This window comes from Oryctolagus cuniculus, chromosome 3, assembly GCF_051225735.1.
Source record: "Oryctolagus cuniculus isolate XC-2025 breed Fujian yellow rabbit chromosome 3, ASM5122573v1, whole genome shotgun sequence".
Taxonomy (NCBI): Eukaryota; Metazoa; Chordata; class Mammalia; order Lagomorpha; family Leporidae; genus Oryctolagus; species Oryctolagus cuniculus.
In genome coordinates this window covers 101,466,039-101,484,393 of record NC_142869.1, presented here as the reverse complement: position 1 = coordinate 101,484,393, position 18,355 = coordinate 101,466,039, and the positions used below count along the sequence as shown (strand labels likewise).

Below are 18,355 nucleotides of genomic sequence, written 5' to 3'. Positions count from 1 at the left end.
TTATTTGAGAGGTAGAGTTAGAGAGAGAGGGAGAGAGAGAGAGAGAGAGAGAGAGAAAGTTCTTCCATCTGCTGGCTCACTCCCCAAATAGCTGCAACAGCCAGGGTTGGGCCTGACCATAGCCAGTAGCCAAGAGCTTCTTCAGGTCTCCCATGTGAATGCAGGGGCCCAAGCACTTGGGTTATCTTCTACTGCTTTCTCAGGCCACAGCAGAGAGCTGGAATGCAAGAGGAGTAGCCAGGACTCAGACTGGTGCCCATATGGGATGCTGGCACCACAGGTGGAGGCTTAGCCCACTATGGTACAGTGCCAGCCCCCACATAAATTATTTTAAAAATGTATCATTTCTGACACAATATTATTAATTTTAGTGATATTAAATTATAATAGCTATTTGTTTTTTTCTGTATCTTACCCCATTGAATATAAGGTCCATAAAGGCAGGAAAGTATTATGTCTTATTAGAAGCATATACATAGCTTTTATTTGAGGGAAAATGATGTAAATCAGGACAAGAAAGAAAATACCTAAAGATGCTGAATATTCTCTAATCAAATACAATAAATTATATATAAATAATAAAATTATTCATATTAAAATGAACAATTAAATGAGGATGCTTGTTCACAGAAGCAATATTGTATCATTTCTAATTTGGAAGTTGTCTAAAATGTTATAATTATTAAAAAGGAAGAGAGAAAGTATGTATCAAACTATCAAAAATATTTGAATTAAATAGATGATTTGATAAAATGCCAAAGAATATGATAAATTTTGAAAGTTGATACTTCTATACTTTAGAATAACCAAAAGTGGAACTCAAAACAACTTACATGCAATGGCAGTTCAAATATGAGAGTGAATACATTTAATTAATAAAAACACTTGCTTGAAAGACAAAACAAAATAAGCCAAACATGACACCGCACCACACAAACATGCATGCATACACACACCCTATAATTTTATTAAATAACCTGAAAATATCCTGGAACAAATAAAGAAACAATCAGAGAACAGAAGACTTACTAGTTTAATGTTAAAAAATGTAAGTATTTTAAAAGGAATATATGTATTTAATGCAACTCAAATAAATGTTGCAAAGGAAATTTAATTGGGAATTATTTTTATTTTAAACCTCAGTATGATAAACAGACATGTAATGGGTAGAAATGGAGACCACTGCATGACCTTTAAGTGAAATAAGCCAGTCCTAAAAATGAAAATATTACATTTGCTTTTATTTATGGTTGTCTGCTGTTGCCTTGATAATATAATGTTAATAAATTCCTTAAAAATAATTTATCATAAAAATTTTTGAAGATAAAAGAGGAAGAATTTATCCAGTCAGAACTTAACATGTGTTATGAAATCAGACTCAAAACTGCAGAATTGAGTCATTTCATTATAATGGAAGAATCCACATAGGAGATGACTTCATCACTAAAGTCATTTAACATTGTTCTGGCTATTAAACTCAACCAATTAAAAAAGAGAACAAGTAGGCATAAAATTAGATATGAATCTGAAAAATTATTTTCTAAGCTTTACATCTGGAAAGACGAGATTCAGCAAAACACTTATTTTATAAACCAGAAGAAAATTGATTTAAATAGATAGGAAAAAACAATATACTCAAAGCAACTTTATATAAGTATAAATATATATATATACAACTATAGTGCTAATGAGCTGTGATTTTAAAATGTACTATATATGAATGAAATTAATATATTTTGATTATTTTTGTAGCACTCATTTGTATTCCTGTTGAACTATTTTTATATTTTAGTTGTTGAACTCTTTATTTAGTGAAGTGTTAAGCCTCTGACTATAATGTAAATTAAAAATATATTTCCTGAAAAATTAAAAAGGAAGGAAAGTAGGGGATTGTATCTATGAACTACACTGAATCTGTTCTCTAACTATTAAAATCACATTAACATGAGAACTGATGGGAACTGTGTTGTAGTAATTATTATGCATGTGATGTGACCCTGAGAATCTAATGTGTTAATAAATTCCTTTTAAAAAGAATTCATAAAAAATAACTTTTATAAGAGAAACGGAGGAAGAATTTGTCCAGGCAGATATTAACATGTGTTATGAAAACTAGATTCAAAACTGCAGGGAAGCATTCCATACAAAATGGCTTTTACCACTATAGCCATTTAACACCGTTTTGGGGATTAAATCCAACCAACTAAAAAGACAACAAATAGAGGATCTCCAAGATGGCTGGAGAGGAAAGCTGTGCTGATTTTGACTCGGGAACAACAGCAGAAGAAAAGTGGAGTAAGTGTATTCCCAGGGGAAAGCTGGAGAGTTTGCAGTGGCGACTCCACAGACAGAAGAGGGATGCTGTGGCGCAGCGGGGGAGGAGCTGGTCTGGGCAGGGACATCACACGTGACTCCCGCTGCTGGGATCGGAAGACACACCAGCTCCTGACAGACAAGCGAAGGCAGACGGCGGTAGCCCAAGCCACTTTTTTTTTTTTTTTTTATAACAAATCTTCAGTTTATTTGAAGCAATTCCATTTCAAAAACTTTTAAGTTACAGCAGTCACAGAAAAAATAGGATAGAAACAATAGAAGAATGACCGGGAGTACTGTATTTACTGTATTTTTTAACACTGTCTTGGCTTTATTCAAAACACAGTTGCACAAAAGTATTAACGTCAAAGTTTTTAAGGAGAGATTCTTGAGGAATTTAACACACTACCTACATGCTGCCATACAAAGAGCATTAAAGTAGGACCAAAAATGTCTACAAAATAGAAAACCCACCCTTACCTGTTTGCATGACCCATACCCACAAAACTGTATAAGTCTTAAAAGTTATCTGGAGACTCTAGGTGTTGTTTTCAAACCAAAGAACTCTTAATTTTGAATACACAATATGATGATTTATAAGAAAGTCAATATATAGATTTCATTTTAAAAATAAGTATTTTATAATCTGGCATAGTATGCAATGAGAATTCTTAGGGACTAAAACAGGGCATTTCAACTCTGGAAATTAGGAGGAAAATGTGAAAGTCTTTTGGAAGAGCCCAATCCCTCCACTAAACTTACCCCAAGTGTTTTATTTCAGTCAGTTGTGCGACTTTTTTAGTTTCTCTGCAAATAACTTCACTTTTACTTTAAAACAGAAAACATACATTTTAAACTAATAAAGCAGCAGAAAAACTATACTCAGTAATTTAAGTGTATCCCAGTATTGAAGCAAAATTTCAATTAGTATGATGACACTTTTTTTTAATATTTATTTATTTGAGAGGTAGAGTTAGAGACAGTGAGAAAGACAGAGAGAAACGTCTTCCTTCCGTTGGTTCACCCCCCTCCCCCAAATGCCCACTACGGCTGGCGCTGGGCTTATCTGAAGCCAGGAGCCAGGTGCTTCCTCCTGGTCTTCCATGTGGGTGCAGGGACCCAAGCACTTTGGCCATCCTCCTCTGCCCTTCCGGGCCACAGCAGAGAGCTGGACTGGAAGAGGAGAACTGGGACTAGAACCCGGTGCCCATATGGGATGCTGGCACTGCAGGCGGAGGATTAACCAAGTGAGCCACAGCGCCGGCCCTGATGACACTTTTTAAAAACTTACAAATATTCAAACAAAATTTTAGATAACTGAAGTTAAAAAAAGCAATTGCCTTGAACATGAAGCCTCAGTGCCAAAAAGGGAAATGCACTAGTCTACTCAGTAAGCTTTATTTGGTAGCCATACAAGGAAACACACACACTTATCCCAAATATTTTTTTTAACTTTTATTTAATGAATATAAATTTCCAAAGTACAGTTTATGGATTACAATGGCTTCCCCCACCCCACAAATTCCCTCCCACCCGCAACCCTCCCCTTTCCCACTCCCTCTCCCCTTCCGTTCACATCAAGATTCATTTTCAATTCTCTTTATATATAGAAGATCAGTTTAGCATATATTAAGTAAAGATTTCAACAGTTTGCACCCACATAGAAACACAAAGTGAAAAATACTGTTTGAGTACTGGCTATAGCATTAAATCACACTGTACAGCACATTAAGGACAGAGATCCTACATGAGGAGTAAGTGCACAGTGACTCCTGTTGTTGACTTAACAAATTGACACTCTTATTTATGGCATCAGTAATCACCTTAGGCTCTTGTCATGAGTTGCCAAGGCTATGGAAGCCTTTTGAGTTCATCGACTCTGATCATATTTAGATAAGGTCATAGTCAAAGTGGAGGTTCTCTCCTCCCTTCAGAGAAAGATACCTCCTTCTTTGATGACCTGTTCTTTCCACTGGGATCACACTTGTGGAGATCTTTCATTTAGTTTTTTGTTTGTTTGTTTGTTTGCCAGAGTGTTTTGGCTTTCCATGCCTGAAATACTCTCATGGGCTTTTCAGTCAGATCCGCATGCCTTAAGGGCTGATTCTGAGGCCAGAGTGCTGTTTAGGACATCTGCCATTCTATGGGTCTGCTGTGTATCTCGCTTCCCATGTTGGATGGTTCTCTCCCTTTTTTATTCTATCAGCTAGTATTTGCAGACACTAGTCTTGTTTATGTGATCAACGCAGTGCACACTCAGTGCACACTCTGTCTCAGAATGATCTAGTCATCTTCTTCCTCTCCATCATCTTCAGCATATCGTTTCCTCTTCTCCCCTCAAAGACACTCTTCTTCTTCATCTTCCTCTTCTTCGACATAGTCATCATCATCTTCTTCATCCTGAATTTCATCTTTCATTAAGTATGGGAGACCCACTTCTTCTCCCTTTCCCACTTCTGAGCCTGCTTCATCCTCATCCTCACCCTCATCCTCTTCTCCCACTTCCTCAAATCCTTCAGGTGGATCAGCTTCATCTTCATCATCATATTCATCACCATCCTCGTCATCCTCTTCTTTTGAGTCTGGTGCTTTGTTATCCTCCTAATCAAACCCATCCAAGTCTGTGATTTATTGCAGCAATTCAAAAATGCTTCCACTGTAATCTTCCATGTTTGTGATCTGACAGTTAAACAAGTCAAGACTTTTCAAATTTTTAAGATTTTGCAGAGATCAACTGTACTGAGATCTTCAATTTTGTTTCCACTCAGATTGAGGTAGATAAGATTTGGGCATTTCTCTGCCAGGACTTCCAAGCCTCCAGAAATTATTTTGTCACTAAGTTCCAGCTTTCGAAGTTTATTTAAGCTGGGAAGCTGGGGCAAAGAACTGAGTTCCACATTAGCTGTATTCAGAAACTCCAGTTCTTTAAAAGTATCATCAGACCTTCAATTTCCCCATTGACACAAAGGCAGCTATCAAGGACTAACTCTGTCACCTCCTCTGGGGCTCTGTTCCTTAACTCCAGGTTAATCCTATTCTTCATCTCCATGTCCTCCTCCTGCTCTTCTGTGACTATTCTCCTCCCTACCCCATTCCTGCCTTTCTCACAACCTCCAACCCTAAAAAAAATTATTAAATATTTGGAAATAAATGAAAAGAAATGCAAATGTAAATGCCTACTACCACCAGATAGGTGTGAAGGAGAAAGAAAAGAATAGCAAATGGAATCCAAGGGGTTGGGACTCTAACTCAGCTGCCCCCACCTCCTTGTCCACACACCTGCACATGCACACACACACAGACACACACATACACACAGTTCCTTCCCCTCCAATGGCTGCTCAGAGACTCCAAGCCACTCTTGATATTGCATGATGGAGAACCTTGTGGACCACACTGCCTTTGAGTCTGGCCTGGAGCCCTAGTGGTAGGCAGGGTATCCACCTAATCCACCACAGTGAAATCCTATTTCCTTCTCTCCATGTCCCCACAAAGGGACCAAGCAACCAGTGGTGAGAAGGTACCTCTTGGTAATAGCAGAGGCTGCAGCATCTCTTCTGCACATGACCAGATTTTCCCAGAGGGAAGAATCTATGTTTCCCACTGACTTTGAGTCTGGCTGGGAGGGTTGACAGGGTCTGGGCACTCACTTAGGATTCTGAGGTACCCCTAACCTTACAACCCCCATAGTTGGGGCTCCAACTACCAAGGCAGAGCATTTATAGGAAGCTGGCTCTGGAGATGACTCAGCTCTCTTTGGATTGGGAAGGCTTGTCGTGTGGAGAGGTGGTCCTCTGCACCCCCTGATTGTGGGAGCCTTGTGCACTGTGACTGTGGCTATACTGCGAATTCAAGATAGGGCTGGGTCTCTGGGCAATAACTGTGTCTGACTTCATAGGCTCAGAGCTCCCTGATATGGTGAGTCACTATAGAGCGTTCCTTGCTCACATGGAGGACCACATAGATCCTTTGTGCAGCTCATGTACCAGCATGGATGGGGGTTGTACCCAAAATGGGCTAACTCTGGTCATTGATCACCTTGGAGGAGACACAGTGAGGTTGTGAATATGACAACAGGCTTGATCATAACCTCTCCCCTGCTGACAATTTAGGACACCTCTGGGTATTCACTGAACAGGCAGATACTTCACTAAGTCACAGAAGCATCGTTCAAAGATAAAACCCATCAGTGGAGAAAACCAACCAGTGGCTCCATAAATGTCTAAAAGTAGATGCAGAAATATAAGAGAGAACAAGAAAGAAGACAATATGACTCCCCTAGAGGAACATAAAAACACATTAGAATGTGAAGATGAAGAGATTGATGAAATGCCTGAAAAAGAATTCAAAAGAATGATCATAGGAGTACACAGAAGCAATGAGTAAATTCATGAGATAAAGAAATCTATACATGACGTCGAAGAAAAATTTTTCCATGAGATAGAGATTTTTAAAGAGAAATAGAACTTAAATATTAGAAATAAAGAATCAAGTTGTCAAATAAAAAATACAGTGGAAAGTTTTAGCAACAGACTTGGTGAAACAGAAGAAAACAAATCTGAGCTAGAAGAATGGAAAATATCTCAATAAGATCACAGAAAAGAAGAAATTAGAATAATAGTTTTTGAGAGCTATGGGATACTATCAAACAAGTCAACAGACAAAGAGAATGGATTAGAGGGCCTTTTCCATGAAATAATAACAGAAAATTTTCTTAATTTGGAGAAAGGGACATCCAAGTACAGGAAGCATAAAGAACTTCTAATAGACATAACCAGAAAAGATCTTCAACATGACACACTGGAGTCAAATTTTTAACAGTAAAACATAAAGAAAAAATTCTAAAATGTGCATGAGAGAAGTAACAGGTTATTGCCACAGGATATACAATTAAAATGACAGCTGATTATCCATCAGAAACACTAAATGCTAGGAGAGAATGGAGATTCATAGTCCAAGTCTTAAAAGAAAAAAAACTGTTAACCCAGAGTACTGTACCCTGCAAAGTTCTCATCTTTGAATGAAGGTGAAATAAAGGCCATCTATAACAAGCAGAAATTGAATTTGTCACAATCACCCAACTTTACAAATGATGCTGAGGTGTTACACACAGAAACACAAAATGATAGCCATCGTTATAAAAGAATGTGAAGGCAAAAAAATCTCCTAGTAAAAGAACAAAAGAAATCCAAGGCAAACAATAGGAATATTTATGGAATAAGAGCAGGAAAAAGCCATTCCTTATAAATAATTCTCTTGAATATCAATGGCCTAAACTCTCCAATTAAAAGATACAGACTTTCTGGATGTGTTAAATAAGATGCATTTATTTGCTGCTACAAGAAACACACCTCACCAACAAAGGTACACGAAGACTTAAAGGATGGAAAAAGTTATCCCATGCAAAAGAAACACAAAAATGAGCAGGTGCAGCTACCATGATATCAGAAATAATATACTTTACACAAAAACTATTAAGAGTCAAAGAGCATTTTGCAATTATTAATGGATCAATTTGATATTTTTAAAAGATTATTGATTACTTTGTAAGGCAGAGTTACAGAGAGGCAGAGGCAGAGAGAGACAGATCCTCCATCCACTGGCTCACTCCCCAAATGGCTGCAATGACTGGAACTGGGCTGATCTGAAGTCAGGAGCCTGGAGTTTCCTCCAGGTCCCCCTTGTGGATGCAATGGCCCAAGTACTTGGGCCATCTTCTATTGCTTTCCCAGGCCATAGCAGAGAGCTGGATCATAAGTGGAACAGTGGGGTAAACCAGTGCCCATATGGGATACTGGCACTGCAAGCATGGGATTTACCTGTTATACCACAACAATGGCCCCTACGGGATCAATTTAAAATGAAGATGTGACTAAAATAAACATATATGCATCCAATACTAGGGTGGCTGTCTATTTAAAATAAATGTCAATGGATCTAAAAACAGATATAAACTACAATAGTAAGGGGAGACTTCAAAGCCCAACACCCATTTATGAATGAACATATTTACTAGACAGAAAAGCAACAAAGAACAACAGAGCTAATTAACACTATGAACCAAATAGACCTAACTAATATCTAAAAACATTTCATCCCACAGTTGAAAAAAGACACTTTATTTATTTTTTAAGATTTATTTATTTATTTGAAAGGCAGAGGCAGAGAGAGAGAAAGGTTTTTCATCTGCTTGTTCACTCCCCGGTAGCTGCAATGGCTAGAGCGATGCTGATCCAAAGCCAGGAGCCAGGAGCCTCCTCCAAGTCTCCCATCGGGTTCAGGGGCTCCAAGACCTGGGCATCTTCCACTGCTTTCCCACATGCCACAGCATAGAGCTGGATTGCAAGTGGAGCAGCCAGGATTTGAACCAGCACCCATATGAGATGCCAGCACTGCAGGCAGCAGCTTTACCTGCTACATCACAGTGCCAGCCCCAGAATACACATTCTTTTCATCAGTACAGGGAATTTTCTATAGTATGAACCATATGCTATGCCATAAAAAAAGTCTCAGCAAATTCAAAAAAATTGAAATCTTACCATGTATCTTTTCTGACCACAATGGAGTTAAACTGGAAATTAACAACCTAAGAATCTCTAGAATATATGAAAACACATGGAATCTGAACAACATGCTCCTGAATGAACATTGAGTAACAGACAAAATTAAAAGAGAAATAAAATTTATGGAAATAGATGAATACGATAATACAACATGTCAAAACATGTGGGACTCCACCAAGCAGGGTTAAGATGAAGGATTATTGCGTTTAGTGACTAATGAAATTGGAAAGTCATCATATAAATAAGCTATCAATGCATCTCTAGGGTGTAGAAAAACAACAATAAACCAAACTCAAAATTAGTAGAAGGTGAGGAATAATTAAAATTAAAAAGAAATAAAATTGAAAACAAAAAAATTACAGATTAGTGAAATAAAGAGCTGATTTTTTGAAAAAATAAACAATATTGATACACTGTTGGACAAACTAACCTAAAAAAGAGAGCGAAGAACCAAACCAACAAAATCAGAGATGATAAAGAAGTTTAACAGTAGATACCATAGTAATATAAACAATCATCAAGAATTACTACAAAGAGTTATATTCTAACACATTGAAAAATCTATAAGAAATGCATAGATCACTAGAGACATACATTCTACCAAAATAGAGGCATGAAGACATAGAAAACCAAAACAAGCCAATAACCAAGATGAAGACTGATTAATAATAAAATTTCTCCCATAAAGAAAAGCCCAGGACTGGATGACTTCACTGCTAAATTCTATCAGACATTTAAAGAAGAACTAATTCTATTTTTCCAAAAGATTTAAAAGAATTTAATGAGAGGTAATCTTGCCAAACTCCTTTTATAAGCCCGCATCACCTTATTCCCAAACCAGAATATTACAGAACAAATAAAGAAAACTATAGACAAATATAACTCATGAACATAGATGCAAAAATCCTAAACAAAATACTAGCTAATCAAATCCAACAACACATCAGAAAGATCATTCTTCCAGATCAAATAGGAAACATCCTTGGTATGTATGGATGACTCAATATACACAAAATAATAAAAGTTATACATTGCAGAAACAAACTGAAGAATGAAAATCACATGATTATATCAACAGATGCAGAGAAAGCATTTGATATAGTGCAAAATCCTTTCATGATAAAAATCTTCAGAAAGTTACAGATGGAACATTCCTCATTACAACCAAGGCAATATATGACAAACCCACAGATAGCATCTTATTGAATGGGAAAAATTTGTAAATATTCCTAGCAAAATCCAAAAACAGACAATGATGCTCAATTCTACCATTGTGATTCAAGATAATCTTGGAAGCTTTATTCAGAGCCATTAGTCAAGAAAAAGAAATTGAGGGATCAGTGCTGTGGTGCAGTGGGTTAACACCCTGGCCTGAAGCGCTGGCATCCCATATGGGTGCCAGTTCAAGACCCCACTGCTCCACTTCTGATCCAGCTCTCTGCTATGGCCCGGGAAAGAAGTAGAAGATGGCCCAAGTCATTGGGCCCCTGCACCCGTGTGGGAGACCCAGAAGAAGTTCCTGGCTCCTGGTTTAGGATTGGTGCAGCTCTGACCATTGCAGCCATCTAGGTAGTGAACCATTGGATGGTAGACTTCTTTCTCTCTCTCTCTCTCTATGTAACTCTTTCAAATAAAATAAATAAATCTTTAAAAAGACAAAGAAAAAAAATAAATCAAAGGGAAACAAATTGGAAGGCAAAAGTCAAATTTTCCCTGTTTGCTTATTACATGATCCTTTATAAAGGGGAACTAAAAGACTCCACTAAGAGACTACTGGAACTCAAAAGAGACTTTGATAAATTTGTAGGCTATAATACCAACATGCCCAACATGCAAAAATCAATAGCCTTGTTATACGCAGACAATGCCATGACTGAGAACTTGTAAGATCAGTATCATTGACAATAGTCACAAAAAATTTAAATACATTCGAGCAAATTTAACCAAAAAGGTGAAAGATCTCTACAATGAAAGATCTCTATAATGAACATTACAAAATATTAAAGAAAAAGACGATGGCACAAAAAATGGAAAAATCTTCCATGTTTGTGGGTTGGAAGAATTCATATAGTCAAAATGTCCATAATGCAAAAAATTACAGATTCAGTGGGAACCCAATCAAAATACTAATCACATTCTTCTCAAATCTGGAGAAAATTTTGCTGGAATTCCTATGGTAACAAAAGAGATTTTGCATAGCTAAAGCAATCTTAACAACAAAAACAGAGTTGGAAGTTCACAATATCAGATTTCAAGACATACCACAGCACAGTTATAATCAAACAGCCTGGTACTGACACAAAAATAGAACTGTAGAGCAAGCAAACAGAATAGAATCCCCAGAAATCAATCCACATATCTATAATCAAGTTATCTTTGACAAAGGAGCTAAAATCAATCCTTGGAGAAATGAATCTCTTCAAAAATTGGTGCTGGGATAATTGGATCTCTGTGTGCAGAAGTATGAAACAAGACCCCTACCTTAAACGTCATACAGAAATCAACTCAAAATGGATCAAGGATATAAATCTACAGCCAGATACCATCAAATTACTAGAAGAGAGCATTGAAGAAGCTCTGCAAGACACTTGTATAGGCAAAGACTTCTCTGAAAAAAACCTCAGAACAACAAATGATCAAAGCAAAAATGCATAAATGGGATTACACCAATCTAAGAAGCTTTTGTGATGGAAACAATGTGAAGAGGCAACCTAGAGAAGGGGAGAAAATATTTGCAAACTATGCAACTGATAAATCATTAATATCCAGAATCTATAAAAACTCAACAACAATGAAACAAACAATCCAATTAAGAAAAGAGCAAAGGGCATAAATAAACATTTTTCAAAGGATGCAATTCAAGTGGCCAACAGACACAGAAAAAAAAAATGCTCAGGATCACTAGCCATCAGGGAAATGCAAACAAAACCACACACACACACACACACACACATACACAATGAGGTTTCACCTCACCCCAGTTACAACGATTCCCATTTGGAGATCCAAAAAACCATAAATGTTGGAGAGGATGTAGGGGTAAAGTTTTCCTAAGACACTGTTAGTGGGAATGCAAAATAGTACAGCCATCGTACAAGACAGTATGGAGATACCCAAAATAGCTGAAAATAGATCTACCATATGGCCCAGCCATCCCACTCCTGGGAATTTATCCAAAGGAAATAAAATCATCATATGGAAGAGTTATCTGAACACCCATGTGTATTATTGTTCCATTCTCAATAACTAAGATATGGAATCAACCCAGATGCCCATCAATGGATGAATGGATAAAGAATATATGGGGTGTGTGTGTGTGTGTGTGTGTGTGTGTGGAATATTACTCAGACATGAAAAAAAATCAAACATGTCTTTCACAACAAAATGGTTGCAACATTATACTTAGTGAAATAAGCCAGTACCCAAAAGACAAATACCATGTTGTCCCTGAACTATGGTAACAAAGAGTACCACAAATGTAATACTGAAATTGATATTTTGAGAACTGATTTGTATTTATAGCACTTGTCCACAGTGTTGTGGGTTAGTTTTTTTTTTCTTCTTACTCTATGTTGAATTGTTTACTCAGTAGAGAGTCAATCTTATAATTATAAAATTAATGGAAAGTATGTCATTGTAAAAATTAAAAGGATAAGAAAGAAATGGGGAGAAAGGGTGGGAACATGGAGGGCAGGAGGGAGGGTAGAGTGGGAAGTGTCACTATGCTCCTAAATCTGTATATATGGAATATATGAAATTTGTTCATTTTATTTAAATAAAAAAGATATAGATAAGTCAAAAATAGAATAATAGGCATAAAGTTAGATATAAATCTGTATAATCATTATTTTCAAACAGTTTATACCTAGAAGGACCAAGAGGTTCAACTAAACACTTTTATAAGGAAGAAAAAAATTGATTCAACTAGATAGGAACATAATTAATTCACTCAGGACAACTTTCACCATAAAAATATCAGAGTTAAAAGTTTGCCATATATAAACATGGAAAAATGGTGATATGACAAGTGTTCTTTTTTAAAGGAAAAAGTCTTTTGAAGTTCATAATCAAACACAAACAGGGACTGGTGATAGACTTGGTCTAGACTTCAGTTGAGGGACAACTGCATTGATTCCATATCTTAGCAATTATGTGACTTGAGCTGAAATGAACATGGGGATACAGATAACTCTTTCATAGACTGATTTTTTTTCATTTGGGTAAATTCCCAGGAGTGTGATGGCTGGGTCATAAGGCAGATCTATATTCAGATTTCTGAGGTAACTCTATACTATCTTCCACTGTGGCCGTACCAATTTACATTCCTACCAAGAGTGGCTTAGGGTACCTTTTTCCCCACATTCACTCCAACATTTTTATTATTTGTTGATTTCTGTGTGAAAGCCATTCTAACTGGGGAGAGGTTAAACTTCACTGTGTGTGTGTTTTTTTTTTTTTTTTTTTTTGGAACGCTTCATGAATTTGCGTGTCATCCTTGCGCAGGGGCCATGCTAATCTTCTCTGTATCGTTCCAATTTTAGTATATGTGCTGCCGAAGCGAGCACCACTGTGGTTTTTATTTATATTTTCATGATGGTTAGTGATCCTGAACATTTTTTCAAGTCTATTGGACATTTGAATTTCTTCTCTTGAAAAATGCCTGTTCAAATCTTCTGCCCATTTCTTAACAGGATTATTTGTTTTATTGTTGTTGAGTTACCTAACTCTTGATATATTCTGGATATTAATCCTTCATCAGTTGCATAGTTTGCAAATATTTTCTCCCATTCTGTTGGTTTCCTCTTCTTTTTCTTTTTTTTTCTTTTCTTTTCTTTTCTTTTCTTTTCTTTTTTTTTTTTTTTTTTTTTTCAGTCTAGAAGCTTCCCAGCTTGAGTTATCACATTTGTCAATTTTGGCTTTGTTTGCCTGTGCTTCTGGAGTTTTTCCAAGAAGTCTTTGCCTACGTCAATGTCTTGCAAGGTTTCCCCAAGTTCCCTAGACATTTGATGGTATTGAGTCATAGACTAGGGTCCTTGATCCTTCTTGAGAGGATTTTTGTGTAAAGTTTAAGGGAGGGTCTTGCTTCATATTTCTGCATGGGGAGATTCAGTTTTCCCAGAACCATTTGTTGAAGCGACTGTCCTTGCTACAGAGTTTGATTTTAGCTCTTTTTTTTTTTTTTTTTTTTTTTTGACAGGCAGAGTGGACAGTGAGAGAGAGAGACAGAGAGAGAAAGGTCTTCCTTTGCCGTTGGTTCACCCTCCAATGGCCGCCGCTGCAGCCGGCGCACCGCGCTGATCCGATGGCAGGAGCCAGGATCCAGGTGCTTTTCCTGGTCTCCCATGGGGTGCAGGGCCCAAGCACCTGGGCCATCCTCCACTGCACTCCCTGGCCATAGCAGAGAGCTGGCCTGGAAGAGGGGCAACCGGGACAGAATCCGGCGCCCCAACCGGGACTAGAACCCGGTGTGCCGGCGCCGCAAGGTGGAGGATTAGCCTATTGAGCCACGGCGCCGGCTCTGATTTTAGCTCTTTTGTTAAAGGAAGTTGGTTGTAGATGCGTGGATTGATTTCTGGAGTTTCTATTCTGTTCCATTTGTCTACCCATCTGATTTTTTGTCAATACCAAGCTGTTTCAGTTATAATTGCCCTGTATTATTCCTTGAAATCTGGTATTATGATGTCTTTATCTTTGCTTTTGTTGTATAAGATTGCTATAGCTGATAATAACTAATTGAGTACCTAAAAGGTAATGTATAGAAGTGAAATTGACACTTTGAGATGCAACAATTTTGGACAGCCCTTGTCTCGATTGTTGAGGAACAATTTTTTTTTTCTTCATACTATCTGTTGAACACTTTACTTAGTGTTATATTAATCTTATGTGTAGAAAGTCAATTGAAAATAAATCTTTGTAGAAAATATGAATGGGAGGAGGAAGAAAGGGGGAAGTATCAGCAGGAGGGAGGTAGGGTGGGAAGAACCACTGTGTTCCTAAATTTGTACATATGAAATCGATGAAGTTTGCATATCTTAAATAAAAGTTTTCTAGGTTTAAAAAAATAAATCCCTACAAAGAAAAGTAAAACAATAAACACAGACAAGAGGTAAATTAGGAATAATTCACAGTACCTATAACCAATAATTACTCCTTTAATCCATATTCCTAGCATAGATTTTTTTTTTTTTTTTTGACAGGCAGAGTGGACAGTGAGAGAGAGAGACAGACAGAAAGGTCTTCCTTTTCCGTTGGTTCACCCTCCAACGGCCACCGCGGCCGGTGCGCTGATCCGATGGCAGGAGCCAGGTGCTTTTCCTGATCTCCCATGGGGTGCAGGGCCCAAGGATTTGAGCCATCCTCCACTGCACTCCCGGGCCACAGCAGAGAGCTGGACTGGAAGAGGAGCAACTGGGACAGAATCCAGCACCCTGACTGGGACTAGAACCCCGGGGTGTTGGCTCCACAGGCGGAGGATTAGCCTATTGAACCATGGCGCTGGCCCTGTTTCTTTTGATAATGATGACATGTCAATTCAATTTGGATTGGAAATGAGTTTGATAAATTGTTTTGTCACCATTTCAGTTGGAAGAATATAAGTTCAGGGAACTACACAATCCATTGAAAAATATTTCAAAAGAATTAAAGATCTAAATAAAATTACTTATTTATAATTCTATAGATGTGTATGTGTTTACAATATATACCTTGTTTAATTCCTATGAGTAAGACTGGAAGGAACAGGGAGAAAAATATCCAGTGTATTTTGGTATTGTTAAAATGATAATAAATGTTTATATTTTACAATGAAAAGTATAAAATGAATATATGAAATATTAGAAGAATAAAATAAATGCTATTCAGTATTTGAAATTCTTTGTCTTCTGATGGGTATATTATTTAAAATATACAAATAAAAGAATTTTTTTATATTTTTCAAACTTCTAGAAAAAATAAATTGCATATCATACAGAACTTTGAAAATGTAAATATTCTATTCAAATATAAGGTATTATTATTGCACAATCAAAATAATTCCATGTTGGCTAACAAAAGTCAGTCCACATGTTTCATGAGATGAAAAATATACCCTGATGTGTTTATACCACAAACATTTTCAACAGTATGTATTTATGATTTAAGTTACTTGTTTTTGTTCTTGTTGCTTTTTATAACATCAACTTTGGACCTGACTGAGAATGTCTAGCCAGAATGAAGTGATGCTTCAAGGTCAGTTCGCAGCACAGGAAAAATGTAAAATGCTTTTGAGATAGAAAAATCCATATTTCAAATTATTCTCTTCAGAATCTCTTAGATGATATTTCTAAATGAATGTCTTTAATTATATTAGCAATTATCCTGCTACCTGTAATGTTTCTTTTCTCACAGTACTGCATGCCATTTGAAATATTGGCATTGTCTTTTAAGATGAAACTTTATTAAGGAAATATTCTGATTAGTAAATTTGAATAACTTGTAAAAGACATTAAGATTATGAATTTTATTGCATAGGTAACATTAGGGAAACTTCTCAAGTACTCTTTCCCTCCGTTTTCTGTTTTTGTAAAATGGATATGATAGCTACAAATAAGATTTTTTTGAAGATAAAAAGAACAATATCTATAAAAATCATAGCTTTGCTTGGACTGCAGAAAGTATCCCATAAGTACTTACTGTTTTTCAGAGAAACAATATCTCTTGCTTCTCTGTAATTGCTTACATCAAAGAAGTTAATAACTCAATTTATTTATTTTGATTTTTAAATGAAGGTCAGAGAGAAAAATAAAGGACACAAAGTGAAAGAGAGACTTTCAATCCACTGGTTTACTGTCCAAATACTTGGAACAGTTGGGCCACAGTGGGAGCCTGGAATCCTATCCAGGTCTCCTGTTTAGGTGTCAGGAACACAAGTATTTAATCCATTGATTAGGATGTGCATTAACAGGCTCTGAATTGGAAATGGAGTTGGGATTTAAATCAGGCACTCATTTTGATAGGGGATGTGGGTGTCCTATGTGGCAACTTTTTTTCTTTTAAATTTATTTATATTATTTGTAAGAGTTATAGAGAAGGAGAGGTGGAGGCAGAGACAGAGAAGCCTTCCATCCAGTGGTTCATTCCCCAAATGGCTGCAATGGCCAGGGATAAGCCAGGCCAATGCCAGAAGCCAGGAGCTTCATCTGGGTCTGCCACGTCGGTGCAGGCACCCAAGGACTTGGGCCATCCTCCCTTGCTTTCTCAGGTGCATTAGTAGGGAGCTGGATGGGCAGAGGAGCAGCCAGGTCTTGAACAGGTGCCATAAAGCACACTAGAGCTGCAGGTGGTGCTTTATCTGCTATTCCACATGGCTCCCTTGTGGCATCTTAACTGCTGAGGCAACAACCTACCCCTTATAACTTGTTGTTATTTCCATCTAGCATCAAGACAGGCAAATATTACATCCTTCCAATGCATGTTGCATCTGTGATTAATGAATGGATAGACAGAAAATGTTACCAGTTACTATGGCTTGAACTATTGATGAATCTCTGGTTTTAAAATCTCAACTCAGTTATCTTTTCTAAGATCTAGACTCATATTCTTAATTGCCTACTAGATTACCCCACCTAGATGTCTCAGGTATGAAAAGCTCTATGATTTATAATACGATGCATAATATTCTTCTCAACACACCAGAAAAATCTAACACATCTGCACACATATATACACCCAGAGAAAGATACAAGATATCCAATTTTCTATTACTCTGTTAGTTCCTCTCAGTATGAATGACACAACAATTTTGTTATTAAGTTAACCTTTTATCCCTTCTCCTATCTACTCAATATATTTCCAGTCATTTTACCTTGCTAGCTCTACTTGCTTCATATATTTCGATTGCTTTCAGCTCAACTCCTCATCTATGCTGATTGGTGTCATCTACCTCAGGTGGAATATAACCATAGATTCTAGCCCATACTTTAGATTTTTGCCATTATAGATAATTCTCCACATTCCATTATAATCATCTTTTAAAAGTGAAATTTAAGTGTAATTTCCCATCAAAATTCTTTGATGGCATCTTTTGCAAGATAAAATCAAATCTGCTTATTGGGCAGAAAAGATCCTCCACTAGTTGGCTCCTGTATAGTATGTTTTCCTGATCAGTTTCTTCATCAGGGGTATGCTCTAGCCTTATTGAACTACTTAAAAGTCTTTCTTATTTATTTATTTATTGACAGGCAGAGTGGACAGTGAGAGAGCGAGAGACAGAGAGAAAGGTCTTCCTTTTCTGTTGGTTCACCCCCCAAAGAATGGCAGCTGTGGCCGGTGCACTCCGGCCAGGAGCCAGGTGCTTCTCCTGGTCTCCCATGTGGGTGCAAGGCCCAAGGACTTGGGCCATCCTCCACTGCATTCCTGGGCCACAGCAGAGAGCTGGACTGGAAGAGGAGCAACCGGGACAGAATCTGGCGCCCCGACCGGGACTAAAACCCAGGGTGCCA

General features: G+C 37.3%; 1 protein-coding gene, 1 non-coding gene and 1 pseudogene across 5 annotated transcripts in view; all 3 read right to left on the bottom strand.

Moving 5' to 3' along the window:
- Positions 1-18,355, bottom strand: part of LRP1B (LDL receptor related protein 1B) — a 2,138,546-nt gene that overhangs the window by 1,068,337 nt on the left and 1,051,854 nt on the right. The gene's annotated exons all lie outside the window — the stretch shown is intronic.
- On the bottom strand, positions 4,597-5,362 carry LOC149127444 (acidic leucine-rich nuclear phosphoprotein 32 family member E-like; annotated as a pseudogene).
- LOC149127443 (U6 spliceosomal RNA) lies at positions 13,335-13,441 on the bottom strand. The gene has a single exon (XR_016232040.1). It is a non-coding gene; the product is annotated as a U6 spliceosomal RNA (small nuclear RNA).